The following is a 16,282-nucleotide window of genomic DNA, read 5'->3' on the forward strand; positions in this document are numbered from 1 at the left end:
TTCTCCAAAGTTTGCAAAGGCACCAAATAATATAAATATTTCCTAATTACAAGCCAACTATCTCTTTTTAAATATTAGAATAATTTCATAGCATATGCGAAAATACCCAAACACAAAAGTCCTAAGTATTGGAATTTCAAATACAATTGAACCTTATAAATTCATTTCGACACAACATACAAGATTTATCAAATCTAGTATAAATACTGAGACCTAGTTGGGAATATCCACTATTTTCATGTGCTTTGCAAGATTCTCTGATACAAGGCCTTTAGGATAAGTCGTGGTTGTCCTTTAAATTTCATAGTGCAAATATCAATAAATACTACACAACACTAAAAGGCTAGTAACATATGAGTGGTTTCAAGCTAGAAACTACAAAGGATATAATTGTTGTCGATGCACAAGGCTTCAATTTAATGACAATTAATGGAAAGTGATTTGAATGTTATACTAATGAATAGGGTTCTAAACTCAAGACTGATGACAACTAGACCCCAATGGTTCTTACTAGCTCTAGTGCGCTTGAACGGTGTAAACAAAAAGACCCCTTTAACATCAAATCTTTGAAAGATTTACAATTTGAGAGCACATTAAGGGCATCATCTATTAAAATTTTGCAATTAGATAGACTTAGTTAGACATGATCTACTATAGAGAGAGTTACCATGTTGAAGATTTGTTGTCAAGAGATGGAAGGAGCTAATACTACATGAACGTGAAATGGAGAAAAATCCATGGTGCCACAAAATAGATTCTTAATGGCTAAAAGGAATAAAGCCAACAAATACCCTTAAAATAGATCTATATTTCTAAATTGAACTTGAATTTTACTATTTGAACCCAAATTCACTAAAAGAATATTTTTTTAAGTATGGTGGAAATAACTAGCTACATAATGGCTCAAAAGGGAAATTAGTCTTCCAGCTTCCTAAGACTACAAATATTTGAAGTATGTATAATCTCACTGTTGTAATTCACACATTTCAAGTCACTTTCATAATCCTCACACAATTTAGCTTAATGGTTTATGAGAAAGAAAATCTCTTAGAATTTATTTGGTTGAGTGCCCATCATCCACTCTCTATCATTTCTCTAATTCTATTATCAAGTATTTCTTAGGTGATATGGCTATAGAAGTAACGTAGATTCTTTTGAATTCCCATTCAATAAATGAGAATGTTTGTAAAATTGATGAAGAAAATCTCAGGAAGTTTAAGGGGAAAAAATAAGTAGATTTCCTCTTATCATTGTCTGTGGAACTCACAAACAATGATAAACTATCAAAACGTTGGAGGTTGGCTGACATTATTTTGAAAAACTCCTTGGATTCCAACGAAGTTTCCCAGGAGGAAGAGTTCCTTAAATATTGGGTTTCTCTTGATCCATTTTTCAAGGATTAAATCAAGAATAAGATTCTTGAAACACTCTCTTCCATTGTTTTAGATTCAATACATACATCTTCACAAGTTTTCATGAATGTAGTAGTGAGTGAGACCCCTCACTAAGAATGGTAAAAAGTGGTTGTTGTTTTATTGTTGAATATGGGTAACCACAACTACTAAATCTAATGACACTTAAGAAAGAAAAATTGGAAAGCATCTAGTGTTATTATTAAGAGATATCATCATATGTCCTTACATAGGATCAAGTGAGCTATATTCTCACAACTGTTTCCAAAGGCATGAATGTTTGAGATGGTAACAAAGATGTATTCTTAAGAACAACAAAAGATCTAATACCAATATTGGAATACACAAATTGAAACTTAAGCAAGTGATATGTTTCTCATTCATATGATACACATAAATACATTATTTAATTACTTTTGAATTCACCTTGAAAATTATCTTAGACAACTAAAAACTATTCATATCCACTTTTAACTTTTTATATTCTTGCATAATTAAATCATATAATTTTTCATAATTCCTAAGTATTAAATTTCCTATAAAAATAAATAAATAAATATATATATATATATATATATATATATATATATATATATATATATATAACGGTGATTACGTTTGTCATCCCTTAAGGTGAATAAAGGCAATGAAACAAATGAAGTAAATGGAGAGAATGCATTTATAATATTTTCTTATGAGATAATCTTTTTCTATTTATTTTTAAGATTGTAATACGAATTCTAATTATGAATGATTATTTTTTTAAGATAATTGTGGATAAAGTTTAAATGGTAATGGTTATTGATAATAAAATACAAAGTTAAAAGAATTTTTATTTTCTTTTAATTTAATTATCATAATCTTCATTTTATTAATATTAATGGTAAGCTTATTATTTTTTTAGAATTTTAGATATATTTGAGTTACTTGAGTGGAAATTTAATAGTATTTGCAAAAAAATATATTAATATGAATTGGAAAATCATATTATTTTTTATATATCTTGATATTTTTTGGTTGGACAAAACTAGAGGAATCAATTGGCAAGGCCAATTTATCAATGGTTTCAAACTTGGAGAATTGGGATCCAAAACGTTTTCAAGGATATTTTGATGCATAAAACCATGTTGTGTGGGATTTCAAGGTATAGAACTTGGACACACAACCTAAAATTGATTTAAATATTGGGACCATTCCAACAATGCGAACATCACTTCAATTGGAGCTTGTATGCAAAAATTACGCCTCCCAAAGTTGAACTTCCCTGTTCATCAACATGGTATTAATGGATGTCATGTTAGCCTCCATCACTCACACATGTGGTGCCAGCCACATGTGTACTTTAAAGAATATTATAGAAGTTTTTAAACCTTATCATCATTAAGGGTTGAGAAAGTCAAACCCATAACTTTAGATGGATAACCGGCTATGTTAAATACTGAGCTACTAAGATGAAAATGGGTTCCATTCATTTTCATTGTGCTTGTTCCATACTTGAGAAAAACATTTGACGATGGTAATTTTAGAGTATAATGGAGTAGGAGGAGGATTATTTAATAGTTGTTCAAGTCACACTGTCAAAGGTAACTCCATACGAGTTCCCATTCCATTATATGTGCATTTTTATAAATAAAGAAAAGAGAGAAGAGGATAGGCCTCACCTTCTAGTTGGAATTTCTCTCATATTTGGTTTCCCAAGGTAAATATTTTATTCGTTTATGATTCGTAAACTTCCATGGATATTCCACTGGATAGTTTGGCACAATAAATCTATTGAAATATATTTGAAAATATGAATCTACACTATCTAGATTCATTAATCACTATGTCATGCTTATGCATGTCATAGATAAAATATGAATAATTGAGAACAACCAAATAAAACTAAAAAACCACAATGAAGACAAGATATGATCTAGGAAACCCTTATATGAGAAAACCCAACTGAAAGGTGAGTATGTTATGCTCTCTCTTTCTTTAAATGGAAATGGATGCAAGTACAAAGGAGGAAAACCTATGGCTTGTGGGATACTAGAGCACACAAAACCTCTATGTTCACTATTTTTCTATAAACTTTCCACTATTCTTCTCATATGTGGAACAAAATGCACTCCAATACAATGGAACTTGTTTTTCTCCTAGTGACCAAGTTATAACTTAACCAGATATCCTACTAATGGTTAGGATTGACTCCTTCAACATTCAAATATAGTTATAATATTGACTCCTCTACAATAATTTTTATCATGATCACATGGATAGCCAATTTTCGATGAATAGTGGGGGTTGATGTGGCATTATCTTGAATCATGGTGGTCAAAACAAGAAGGTGAACTTCTAGATGACATAAATTTTGCAGACAAACTCTATTTGAAGTATTTCTTGCACTGTTGGAAAGATAGTGAGTGTATAATAGAGCTAGGTGGCGCAACACTTATGTGGTGAAGTGACCCCCCCAAAAAACCATTTAATTCCTAAGACTACTTCCTGAAAGGTTTTAGACCTTAATTCCCCAAACCAGGACCCACTAATAAAATTTATCCTGTGGGTTGATTCCTCCAATTTTTCCACTTTAAAAACATCAAGATGAATGAAAATTAATATAACAATACAATTCAAATCAATTTGCATGGATGGTGTTTTTATGTTCTTATTCTTTCCCTTTCCTATTTTAGTTATTTTGTAAAGTCAAATAGATATAGTAAATAGTTGATATGGAATTTAGGGAAATTATTATTAGTTGCGATGAACTATTCCAGTGAAATATCCATGGAAATTTATAGATCATATATCATGAATTTATAGAAGAGGATATTAATGAGTGTGACCATGTTAATACAAATGGATCTATTATCTTCTAAATACCACTCATTTTACTCAATATAAATGTCAAAAAGGGTGAGATAAAATAGGCACCCTCATTAAATACTAATATTACAATGAATATCCATTAACCACTAATTATTTCCTTGTATCTTACCAATAATGTTTTTGTATACTCTAATCACAATAATATGAATCTTAAAATAGATACTAATTCCTTCTAATGTTTCCATAGTATTTCTTTAAGCATAATGTTAAAGATATTTCTATAATAAAAAAAAAATACTGATATTTTCTATTTAAGTTTTATGATATTCATTAATAACTATAGGAGTTATTGGAACTGGAATATGTCTTATAATTTCTTTTTCTTGGATAATAGTTTTTCTTTCTGGGACATAAATAAATAGGTTAACAGTCCAAGACCCAAAGGCATCTAGTAGGAGTGAAACCCTGTCCCCTTATAGACCACCAACCAATAATTACAGGTGGCGTAGTTTTCATTGCATAATAGTGATGAATCAACCTGCATTCATAACCAGTAATGGTTGTCCCCACTGTTGATTTGACAACTAAGTTATGATAATTTTCCCACTCTTCAATTTTTTTTTATTTATAAAAGCTGGAAAATAATAAATTATAACAAGTTTTTATTCCATATTTCTTCTTATTATCCCCGTAGATAATCTTTTGGTCAACCCATATTAATTTGGGTTTGACTAATTTTTTTGCAAACTTTCTATAATGTAACATTATATATTGAAATTTATTAATTTTTAAGAATAATTTAATTTATTTATCTTCAACCTCATTGGTGAGAGTCCTATTTTGCAATGATAGAAAGAGTAATGTTTCCATATCTTGTGCCTATGGTGGTGGTTATATAATGTGACTTTTGCTTTTATTTTTTAATTTTTTTTTGTCAATAAAAAGGTTTCCATTATATTATCATGAAAAATATGAGCACATACCAGAAAACAAGCCATACATACCAAAAAACAAGAAAAATAAGAAAACAACCAGCGGAATGCATACCAAGGTGTTTGATGGGGAGGGAGAATAGACTGAACAACTGGAGGAGCCTAACACTCATGCATATGAAAGTTAATGTTCTCCAAGTGGGCCTCTATTTCATTCAGGGCATCATTAGTTCGACTTTGGATTTTTCATACATTATCCAATTTCTCTAGAATATTAGATTGAATATACAGAATGTCGTTCATGTAGGCCATAAGTTCATTCCTATCATCATATATATGCTTCCGGAGGATATCTGGGTCGGCCTAGATTCTCCGCAATTGATATGCAATTGAGTACAGGGATGGAGGCTGAACAACATGTCCTCGAGGGTGGGTTGGTTCCTAAGAAATCTCACCTACCCTATCCATGTTGTCTAAGTCTTCCTCACTAGAGGATGTATCCCTTCCTACACTCGGATCTAGTTGTCGTGTTGTTCTTCCCCCCTACGGGGTCTTCCTCATTTCTATGGAATCTGTAGATTCAATATTGTAAACCAATTCTAGATAGTGACATAAACAATAGTTGTTGTAACCCTTCGTACCTGACTCCTACACCACCCATCCCAGAACAATCTGACACGATAGCAAGGGGCCAACTTGACCAAGAAAGAGTGGGCCCATGGAACCCAAAGAGTCCGGAGTTTGTAATGGGTGACATAATCCACTCCATGACTTCCAAACAAAATTACCGGGGTTTTGGTACTTCAACTATTATCATCTAGACTCTAAGATGGAAAATTTACCCACTCAACATCTTCACCAGGGCAGACTTGACTCGCGGTAAAATTTGAGACCCTAGAATGATAAGAGACACAAAGAGAGCTCAAGACACAAACCAAGAGTGATACTACACACTAACACAAATAATAAAGCAGTTACAGATCTCGAGGGACCAATAAATTCAACAGACGTGACTCTAACTTATAAACCAAATGGTAAGTTAAAAGAGAGGTAACAAGTAATGTTTTCTCACAGTACCGAATACAAAATTGGATGAGGGAGGCTCACTGAAGCTGATGGGAGCCACCATGGAGGATATCAATTCTCTCTACCCTCCCATGGTTGAAGCCTTTTCCAAATCCACCAACAAGGGAATATGAATACCTGAAGAATGAAGCTCACTACACCAGACTTGAGATAGTCTTGATGAAGGGCAATGCTAATATCCGCAGCTAGCACAATATTGAGAAGAAAAACATCAGGGTGAGGAAGATTAGTGCCTGGGTCACATATCAAATCTTGAGAACAACATAGGACTAAGAAGCCATCACTTTTTCTTCTACCCATGATACAATGGTCATTTGACTCTTCTTGCCAATCTTAACCATGACAGACCTTCGAGGAGCCCCTGCTCATCTCCCAAATTGCAAAACCAATTACACTTCACAGTGTTTGAATTATATCATTTCCAATGGCCTCTAGACATTTCCTTTTCTAGACCAAGTTCCCATTAATATCATTTAAGTCATAGATCATGATTGACATGTGTATGGGAGGGGGATCCTAATGCCCCGATTTCCAATGTTTGATCACCCCCATCGAGGGAAATTTTATCTTCCTGTACCAGCCTTGATATTACAGTCAACTCACCTAGATCTAAGTCCGATGATCCCCTCACCCTTTCCAATTGACAGTAAAACCTTGATGTCCCTTAATCGTGCTCGAATTCGCTAGCCAATTTGCCACCTTATTTCCCTCACTCAAAGTGTTCATTCTGATAACATATGGGAAGTTTTCGATCAATGATTTGATCCAGTCTGCCTGAGCTTCTAGTCTCTAGCTACGAATTAGCTTGGATGGGGGGATCCATCTATGATCTTCTAGTCCAAATTTATTATTATTCGAGAGTCACCTAAAATTTGGATTTTGGGGCACTAAACCCTTCTAGCTAGGAGGAGTCCTCTTTCGAGGCCTGTAAATTCTAGCACATTTTTGGTAGTGGCTCCACAATATCCTATAAAAATACCTAATTGATTACCAACTAAATCATGAAGGATTCATCCAAATCCCACCAGGCATGGATTCCCTTTTGAAGCCTCATCAAAACTTATTTTTACAAATACCTATGGTGGTCAAGTGAATGAGGAAGGTGATTGCACACTTTGGTCTCTCGAGGGTGCAAGGGGTTGGATCGAAATTCGTAGAGAGATATTAAGGGATGAGAGGATTGTTGTCTCCATATGGTAATCTTTCCAATCATCCTCCCCTCATATTTTTGATAAGGTAGCTACCTGAATGTTGTTGGTAACTGGATAGAGGAAGAAGAAAAATCTTGATCCTTGAAGAGTACTCTATTTCTTGCTTTGAAAATGTTCCAAAAGATGAATCCCAACACAAAGATCCATGCTTTATTAGCAATGGGGTTTTTAAACTGAGATTACCTCTAATTGTCAATAGTGTGAAGCAAACTACCTTTCTCTCTATCAATTGATCCAAATAGATTAAGGGCATTAAACCATATAGATTCAACGACTGAGTATTTGTTAAGAAGGTGGTCCATGGTTTCCTCGCTCCTTCACATAGAGCACATTGCGATGGTCCCATGCAGCACTTTTTGAGTAGTTTATCCTAGGTAAGGATACACTTGTGACCAACTAACCATAGGAAGTGAGAGACCTTTTGCCATAGATTCCATTTCCAAACTTTATCCCAAAGGCTTCTACATGACAAACCATTGATTTTTTTGCTTGATAAGGTAAGCCTCCTTGATTGAATATAATCTTGAGGCATGATACCCCCATAAATATCTTGTCTAAGGATTGAAAGATAGGGATGCGTTATTCCATCAACAAATAAATGAAAGCATCCCAATTGTTGGGGGGTTCTGCCAATTTCTTGTCCTAAGCTACTTTCCACGTTCGCCACTCCTCTTGATCTGAACCATCTTTCTAGAAGTATACCATAGTCCTTGCATTACATTGATCTAAGATTCTTTTTATTTCCTTGTGGTCATTGTTCTGATCCATACGTGGCATTTGTTGCCAAGAATCCTCCCAAAATAAAGTTGTGTTTCCATTATGAACTTCCCAGAACATGTTATCTTTGATGATGTGGATATTCTTATGAGCCAAGTTCCAAAGTGCGGATCTTGTTTTCATAGACCCATCGCAAATGAGTTCATCCTTCTATCTACCCTTCCCATATTTATGTGTCCAGATTCTTTTCCACTGCTCTATGCCCCCTTGGACCCAACACCACCATAACTTAGCACCCATGATCTCATCTACCATATTTGGGTCTTTCAAACTAAGCCCTCCATAGGCTTTCAAGAGGCATAGTTTATTCCAAGCTATGAGAGACCATTTTTTAGCTGAGGTGGCTCCTTTCTAGAGAAACATAGAGAATATTGAAACCAACACATGGTATATGCATTTAGGGGTTGGAAGGACTGAGAGCTAGTATACAAGAATGGTTTGATGAATTGATTGGAGAAGGGTAGTCTAACTTGCTATGTTGAGCACTCAGAAAGTCCAGTTGGAGAGTATTTTCATAAGCTTATTACATATCTCTCTCCAACACGTTATTCTTAAGGGATTGGCCATGAAGGGAACTCCTAGGTATTTAGAAGGAAGGCTATCAGTAGAAAAACCCAAGAGACAAGATAACTAGTCTTGAACCGGTTTAGGGGTGTTGAAGAAGTAAATATTAGACTTGTCTTTATTGATAAACATACCTAATGTAGATTAAAATTTAGCAAGAATACTATCCAAAGCTATGGCTTCACGAGCAGTGGGTTCACCATATAGAAAGTTATTATCTACAAATTTTTGGTACATCATTGATAAATTTGTTCCCAAAAATTTTAGGATTTTGATCTGGTTGGTGTATGTGGAAACTTTGATTAAGCATCCTAGTCCTTTGACTGCAATAATGAATAGAAAAGGGGAAATATGATCTCCTTGTCACAATCCTCTTAAGGACCTAAAGGTGGTTGTGGGTGCATCATTGAGAATAATGGAGAAGAAAGGAGTGCATATAAAATATCTAATTCAACAAATCAAGTCTCATATGAAACCAACCACCGGTAGCACAACAAGAAGAAATCACCAGCTCAAGCGATCACAAGCCTCGGACAAATCTAACTTCACCAAAATATTGGGTTGTTTGTTGCTCTTCAGGGAGTGAATGAATTCATGGGTGAACACAATGCCATCAAGAATTTTTTGGCCTCTACAAAGCTAGATTGCTTTGGGTTGATGATTTTGTGAAGAATTGGATTAAATCTTCGAAGCAGTACAAAGGATAAAATCTTATATATAACATTGCAAAGGGATATGGGCCGAAATCCACTTGGAATATTTGTAACATGATTCTTATGAATTAAAGTGAGGAAAGTAGCATTGAAAACTGACCATATTTTGTTGTTGCATCAAGATTCCTCCACCACATCTACAATTTTCGAGCTCAGAAAATGCTAGCAGGCCTTGAAAACTTCTTATGTGAAACCATCCGGTCCTAGGGACTTATTTGAATGAATATTTTTCACTACAACTTCCACTTCTTCAACTAAGATTTAGCGCATCAGGGTTGCATTATGATCCATAGTTACTAGCCTTGGGATACACCTTGTAACACATTCTATTTCCTCATATATGTCCTACTCTAATTCTAACATAAAGTTGGAATATTATGAGATTAACTCTTGTTCCATGTCCTAGTGGTTTTCCAATCGGGTTCCTTCACTGGAGATTAGGGAAGTTATTCTATTATTTTGTCAATCTTTGATCATGGATCTATAGAATAATTTTGAATTCCTCTCACCCTCTTTAAGCCACTGGACCCAATATTTTTGTCTCCATTATGTCTTCTCCTACTGGAAACAATATTCTAGTATATTCACCACATTTCCTTCCTCCTCAACGAGAGCATCCATTCTCCCTTCCCTTATGATTTGGCTCTGAATTAATTCCAAGGTTTCCTCCAAAAAAAATTTGTCCGCAAAGATGTTTTCAAATTCTTCCTCGTTCCAAGTTTTAATTTTCAATTTGAGTGCCTTGAGATTCCTCTGAAATATTTGCATCTTCAACCCATCCTATACTTCCAATTCTTGCCACCATACTAGAATTTTCTCAACAAAGCCAGAATGTCGCAGCCAAAATCTTTCAAACTAGAATGACTTGTTTTTGGATGGCACCTTCAGGTCGATGTCTAAGCATACCAACCAGTGGTCTGATCCCATCCACAGAATAATGGCAGCCTCCATAAACATATCTTGTAGTATGAGTTCCTCCGAGATGAGGAATTTTTCTAGACAATTGGTAACTTGGTTCTTCCCTCCCCTTCTGTTATTCCATGTATGAATGCCACTGTTTATTGCCACGTCTATCAGATTCAACTTGTTAATTGTTTCATTGAATGTGTTGGAGATGGGTCCAAACATCTGACTCCTCCTCTCTTCTCATCCAAATTGTGAATCATATTGAAGTCTACCCCCACAACCTATGCCTCGTCTAGGAGGTAGACTCTAAGGATGAGAAACTCATTGAGAAAGGGTTATTTTCATTGTGGATTTGAAGGTTTTACACCACCATTAGGCTAAACTAAACTGTTGAGGATATGTTGCGGAAGCGTCCCGAGAGGCTATGGGGTGCTCCTAACCAATATTCAAAAATGATCTTCTTTGGATCCCTTAAAATGGTGATCCCTCCCATAGTACCTTTCACATTCAATCCCATGACTTATTTGCCTCTCCAACAATGCTAGATTTCCTCTCACATCTTACCTACTGCCATCTTTGTCTTATGAAGTAATACGATATCTAGTTTTACCTTATTGATTTTATTCTTAAAAAAATGGAGCTTACCTTTACCATTCAAGCCCTATATGTTCCATGATACTAGTCTCATTGGGTAAGGGATAGGGTATAGAGGAAATAGTTTGTCAATGGACTCATTTTCCCTGAGTTAAACAAAAATTCTCGAACTTCCCTTATTGCATCCTTCATATATTTGTGCCCTTTTTTTCCTTTTCTCGGATCCATATAGCTCTAATGAGGTTTGAGATTGGACTCCACCCTCCTTATTAGAAATATGGGATCGATGGTATCTTTCCGACTTTTCCATTCTTACACACCATTGTCCAAAGAGGTTTCTAAAGTGGATTAGTTGGATGGAAGGGATATCCTTTACATCTGCTTTGATTTAGACTCAGAAGAACTCCAACATTGTTCATTCATCAGATCCCAATCTATTGTGTCTCTCTTCCACTTCCAAAACCTTTCTCGTGTGTATGAGAACCCCCTTTAACCTTTGATCTTCTTCCAGGTATTCTAGCATTTTCCTTTTGGATGTGGGTTTACCATATTACTTATGACTTGATTTTTATATTTACACTACTTGTAGGGCCAACTATATAGATTTCTTTGCATGTTCTCCTTTTGGCTCAAAGTTCCCCAAAATAGTGAAAGGGTCGTCACCCCCATCTTTCTTGGTTTTAGCCCGTGCATGAGATGTTGATGCCATTTCCCATGATGGCTGGTATGGATGGGTGTGAGACTGGAGGTGTTGGTTACGATTTTGGAAATTTCTCCTTCCTCCCACTATTTGAAGCCCATCTTCATCCTCTTTATTCAGGTTTTGTGTCTCCTTTACGACTGTGAGCGAGCATTCCTAAAACAAATGTCCATATTCATGACATCAACAACACTTAAATAACACATGCTCATAATCAAACGGTTGTGTCAAAATTGAATCATGGTATTCCAACTCGATTGATTCTAGAAGGGGTTGAGATATATTCATGTGGATGCAGATCGAGGCATATGCAACATGTCTTCTTCTCTTTGTTATCTTAGAGATCTTAACAAAGTCTTCTATTGTATTCCAAATCCCTTATAAGATGTTTAGTTCCCAGAAATCCTCTAGAAGGGAGAAAAGATGGACCCATACTGGGGCAGCCAAAAACCGTTCTCTCTCCAGATTGTGGCATTCCTCCCAGAATCTGATAAACATCCTTGCTATTCATAAAATAGGGGTTGTTTTTTGACACATGCTTTCTATATTCTCAATTTTCAAAGTTCACTTTGAAGAAACCCTTTGCATGTAATCACAACTCCAATGGATCCTTGGGTTTCCATTTGGTTTGGATCCAGTGCGTAGTCTCCTATTCCTTTGGCCAAATTCCCATGAACTTACATATCGGGGCATCATCCTTCATAAATTAGAGTGATTTCCCCAATATATTGTTTGGGATCACAAAATTTGGGTTTTTCACGACTTTAAGAAGGCAATGACTTTTCCCACAACCCTGCCATTGCACCTCCATTACTAGGTTTTTTGTCACCCTAGAACTGTTATATCCAAGTCCATTTGGCTTTGAAATGAATGAATTTGGATCACTTATAACGTCATTAAAAGAGGAGCCCTTCGCCCCCTACAAGGAGCCACTCATGGAGTGCACACTCAGACGGCTATGCAATCTTCTTAAACCTGCTAGAAAAACTAGCAGTGTCATCATCCTAGATAGCTAGGGGTGAGGCTAACGTCACTCACATGCAAAATTAAAAGGCCTGCAAGCCCTAGCAGAGCTCCACGATCTTAATTTCTTTGCATTTTCTTGATATTTATGTTAACATTCTAAAATAATAAGTTTCCAAACCTATGACAAATCTTTTTTATATGAAAACAAATATTAACTATATAAATGGTTTTTCTCTTTATAATTAAATTTAAGTTTTCGCATTGTTATATAAGATAAATATAAGCTTTTAAAGTGTAAAACAAATCTCTTCTTTATAACCGAAATATTATATATTCTCATTATCACTTTCTATGTTTAACATGTCAATATAACAAAATTCCAATGTGAATAATGTACATATACATTTCTATTATGTTATTACATAATAACATATTTAGAAAAATAAACATGAATAATAACATACTTATTTATAAAAACAATAATTTTTATTTTATTTTATATGATAATATATTTATTAATAAAAGATAAGTTAAACTAATGCATTTTTGAACCATATGTATACACAATAGGCTTTCTTCCCTTTGTTCATACATATAAATTTTTATATAAGATAAATAAAAAATTTTAATTTTATTTCACATATTTCTTTATAGGTCTTATTACATATTAATCTTTTCTTTAATTCTTTGATATTTTCCTTTTAAATATCTAAGTTTTTTCACACTAAAAAACAAATCTAAAAATTAAAAATACATTTAATTTTATTTTCTATTAACTATTAGATACTAAAACTTCATAAAATTGTAAGTTTATTTGAAACATTATCAAATCAAACTCGCATTATTTTCATTATATTAAATATATTACCTCTATTTAAATAGCACAGAGTAATATATAATACTTATCTTTTCACATTTTTACTTTTATTTATCAAGCTAAATAATTCGGGAAAAACAAATTAACATGACAATTTTGTAACTTTTTATAATAATACATAATATTATCACATTCTATGTCATATGAGATGCACACTATGTCACTATATTGGAAGTACATTATTAATTAGTTATGAGCATCCTGAAATAAAGTTGAAATGTAACGATCCTAGAGCCAATTGAATTTGAAGAATTATTACAACATCTAAGCATAAAAGTAACATTTTAATTTTTATCAAAAATACAAAAATACAATTTATTATAAAAAAATTTGAAATAATAATTATAATTAAAAAAAATATTAATTGTAATTATTATAATATTATATTAATTTTTTTAATAAAATAGTAAATTATTAATGATAATGATTATGTTATTTATTATTTATTAAAATAAATAATTAATATATTGTTTTGATACTTAAATATAGTAAAAATGAAAGCATAAAGATATTATAATTATAATTTTTATAAATGAAGAGGATTTAAAGAATAATTAAATTATAAAATAGAATTATATTTTATGTTATTAAGGATAAGATATATTAAGAAGGATTGATGTTAGTTCTATTTATTATTATTATTATTTAAAAAGTTATAAATTTCCAGGTGTTCTGAGCTCGGTTTAACAACTCCTTTCATCCAAAAAGTTATATGACTTAAATATTTAATTTTATAATATTAAAATAATAATTTTAATTAAATATTTAAATTTTATAAATAATTATAATATTTTAATTTCTTTAATAATAATATTATTGATGTTAACTTTTTTCATAATTATTATATTTTTTAAGCTAGTGGTATATTGTTTTTGGTTAAAAATATATGACTTCTAAAAAACTTTTACTGTTTTTAAAAAATTCATTATAAATTAAATTCTAAAAATTAAAAATTATATTTTAATATTTTCAGAAATTATTATTATTATTATTTTTCTAATTTGCTGTTAAGAATTTTTATATGGTTCTAAAAATATTTGAGGAAAAAAAAAATTAATAATTACACTTAGTACTACAATTTTAGTAGCTACATAAAAGTTAGAAAAATCTTACTTCCATACATGTATTTTTAGGTCTAAAAAAACATCAAAATCATATTACTAAAATTTTAAAATGATAAATTTAGCAATTATTTGAAATTAGAAATTAGTAATAACTCAAAGCTAGCAGCATCCCCAGGTGTGAAGTCTCCACACCTTATGTGTTTATAACCCAGGTGTGAAGTCTCCACACATTATGTGTTTATAAATAAATTATTGAAATATTTAGAATTTTTATATGGAAATTTTTAAATCGGATTGCACTACATTATAATTTAATTTTTATTTTAAAATGATAGTTTTAAAGGCTCAAAAACAATACACCCATATTAAAGGGTCTTCTCATTATATTAGATGAACAATCTCCAAATTGGGAAAAAAATGAATTGATATTAGAAACTTAAATTAATTAAATAGATTAATAATAAAATTATTATAATAATTATTGTAATATTACATAAATTTTAAAATAAGAAGCATAGTAATTTTAATATTAAAAACTTTAAAATAAATGAATAATTTTAAAATATTAATTTATATATTTCTTATTCATATTATAAAATTATTTATTTATATATATATATATATATATATATATATAAGATAAGTTTTTTAATTTATTTTATTTAAAATAATTAACTTATAAATTTGTAAAATATTGTTTGCTTATTTATAATTTGAAAAAATATTAATGCTAAATTTTATATTCTAATTTTTCAAAATTAATAATATTAATATATTTTTATTATTATTATTATGAATTTTAAAAACAAAATCTAATTAAACAATGAAGAATATTTCAAAGGTTAAAATAATAAATAATCTATTAATATTTATTAAATCCATTCTCCCAAAAAAATATTAAAATAAAATCTAACTAAATAATGAAGAATATTTCAAAGGTTAAAATAATAAATAATTTATTAATATTTATTAATTACATACTTTATATATTCTTCGCATATTTTTTTTAGTGAAAGAGTTCTGAGGCTCAGTGAAAGAGTTAAACACGTACTCTGTATATACTTCGGTTAAAGAGTTAAACACGTACTCTATATATTCTTCGCATATATTCTTCGGTGAAAGAGTTAAACACATACTCTATATATTCTTCACATATATTCTTCGGTGAAAGAGTTAAACACGTACTTTATATATTCTTCGCATGTATTCTTCGGTGAAAGAGTTCTGAGGCTCAGTGAAATAGTTAAAAACATACTCTATATATTCTTCCCATATATTCTTCGGTGAAAGAGTTCTGAGGCTTGGTGAAAGAGTTAAAAACATACTCTATATATTCTTCCCATATATTGTTCGGTGAAAGAGTTCTGAGGCTCGGTGAAAGAGTTAAACATGTACTTTATATATTCTTCGCATATATTCTTCGGTGAAAGAGTTCTGAGTCTCGGTGAAAAAGTTAAAAACATACTCTAATGTACTTTATATATTCTTCGCATATATTCTTCGGTGAAAGAGTTCTGAGGCTCGATGAAAGAGTTAAACACGTACCCTATATATACTTCGATGAAAGAGTTCTAAGGCTCGGTGAAAGAGTTAAAAATGTACTTTATATATTCTTCACATATATTCTTCGGTGAAAGAGTTCTGAAAACGTACTCTATATATTCTTCGC

The sequence above is a fragment of the Pinus tabuliformis genome, chromosome 5_1, assembly GCF_031772625.1.
Source record: "Pinus tabuliformis cultivar Carrire ecotype Pingquan chromosome 5_1, CPIR1, whole genome shotgun sequence".
Lineage (NCBI taxonomy): Eukaryota > Viridiplantae > Streptophyta > Pinopsida > Pinales > Pinaceae > Pinus > Pinus tabuliformis.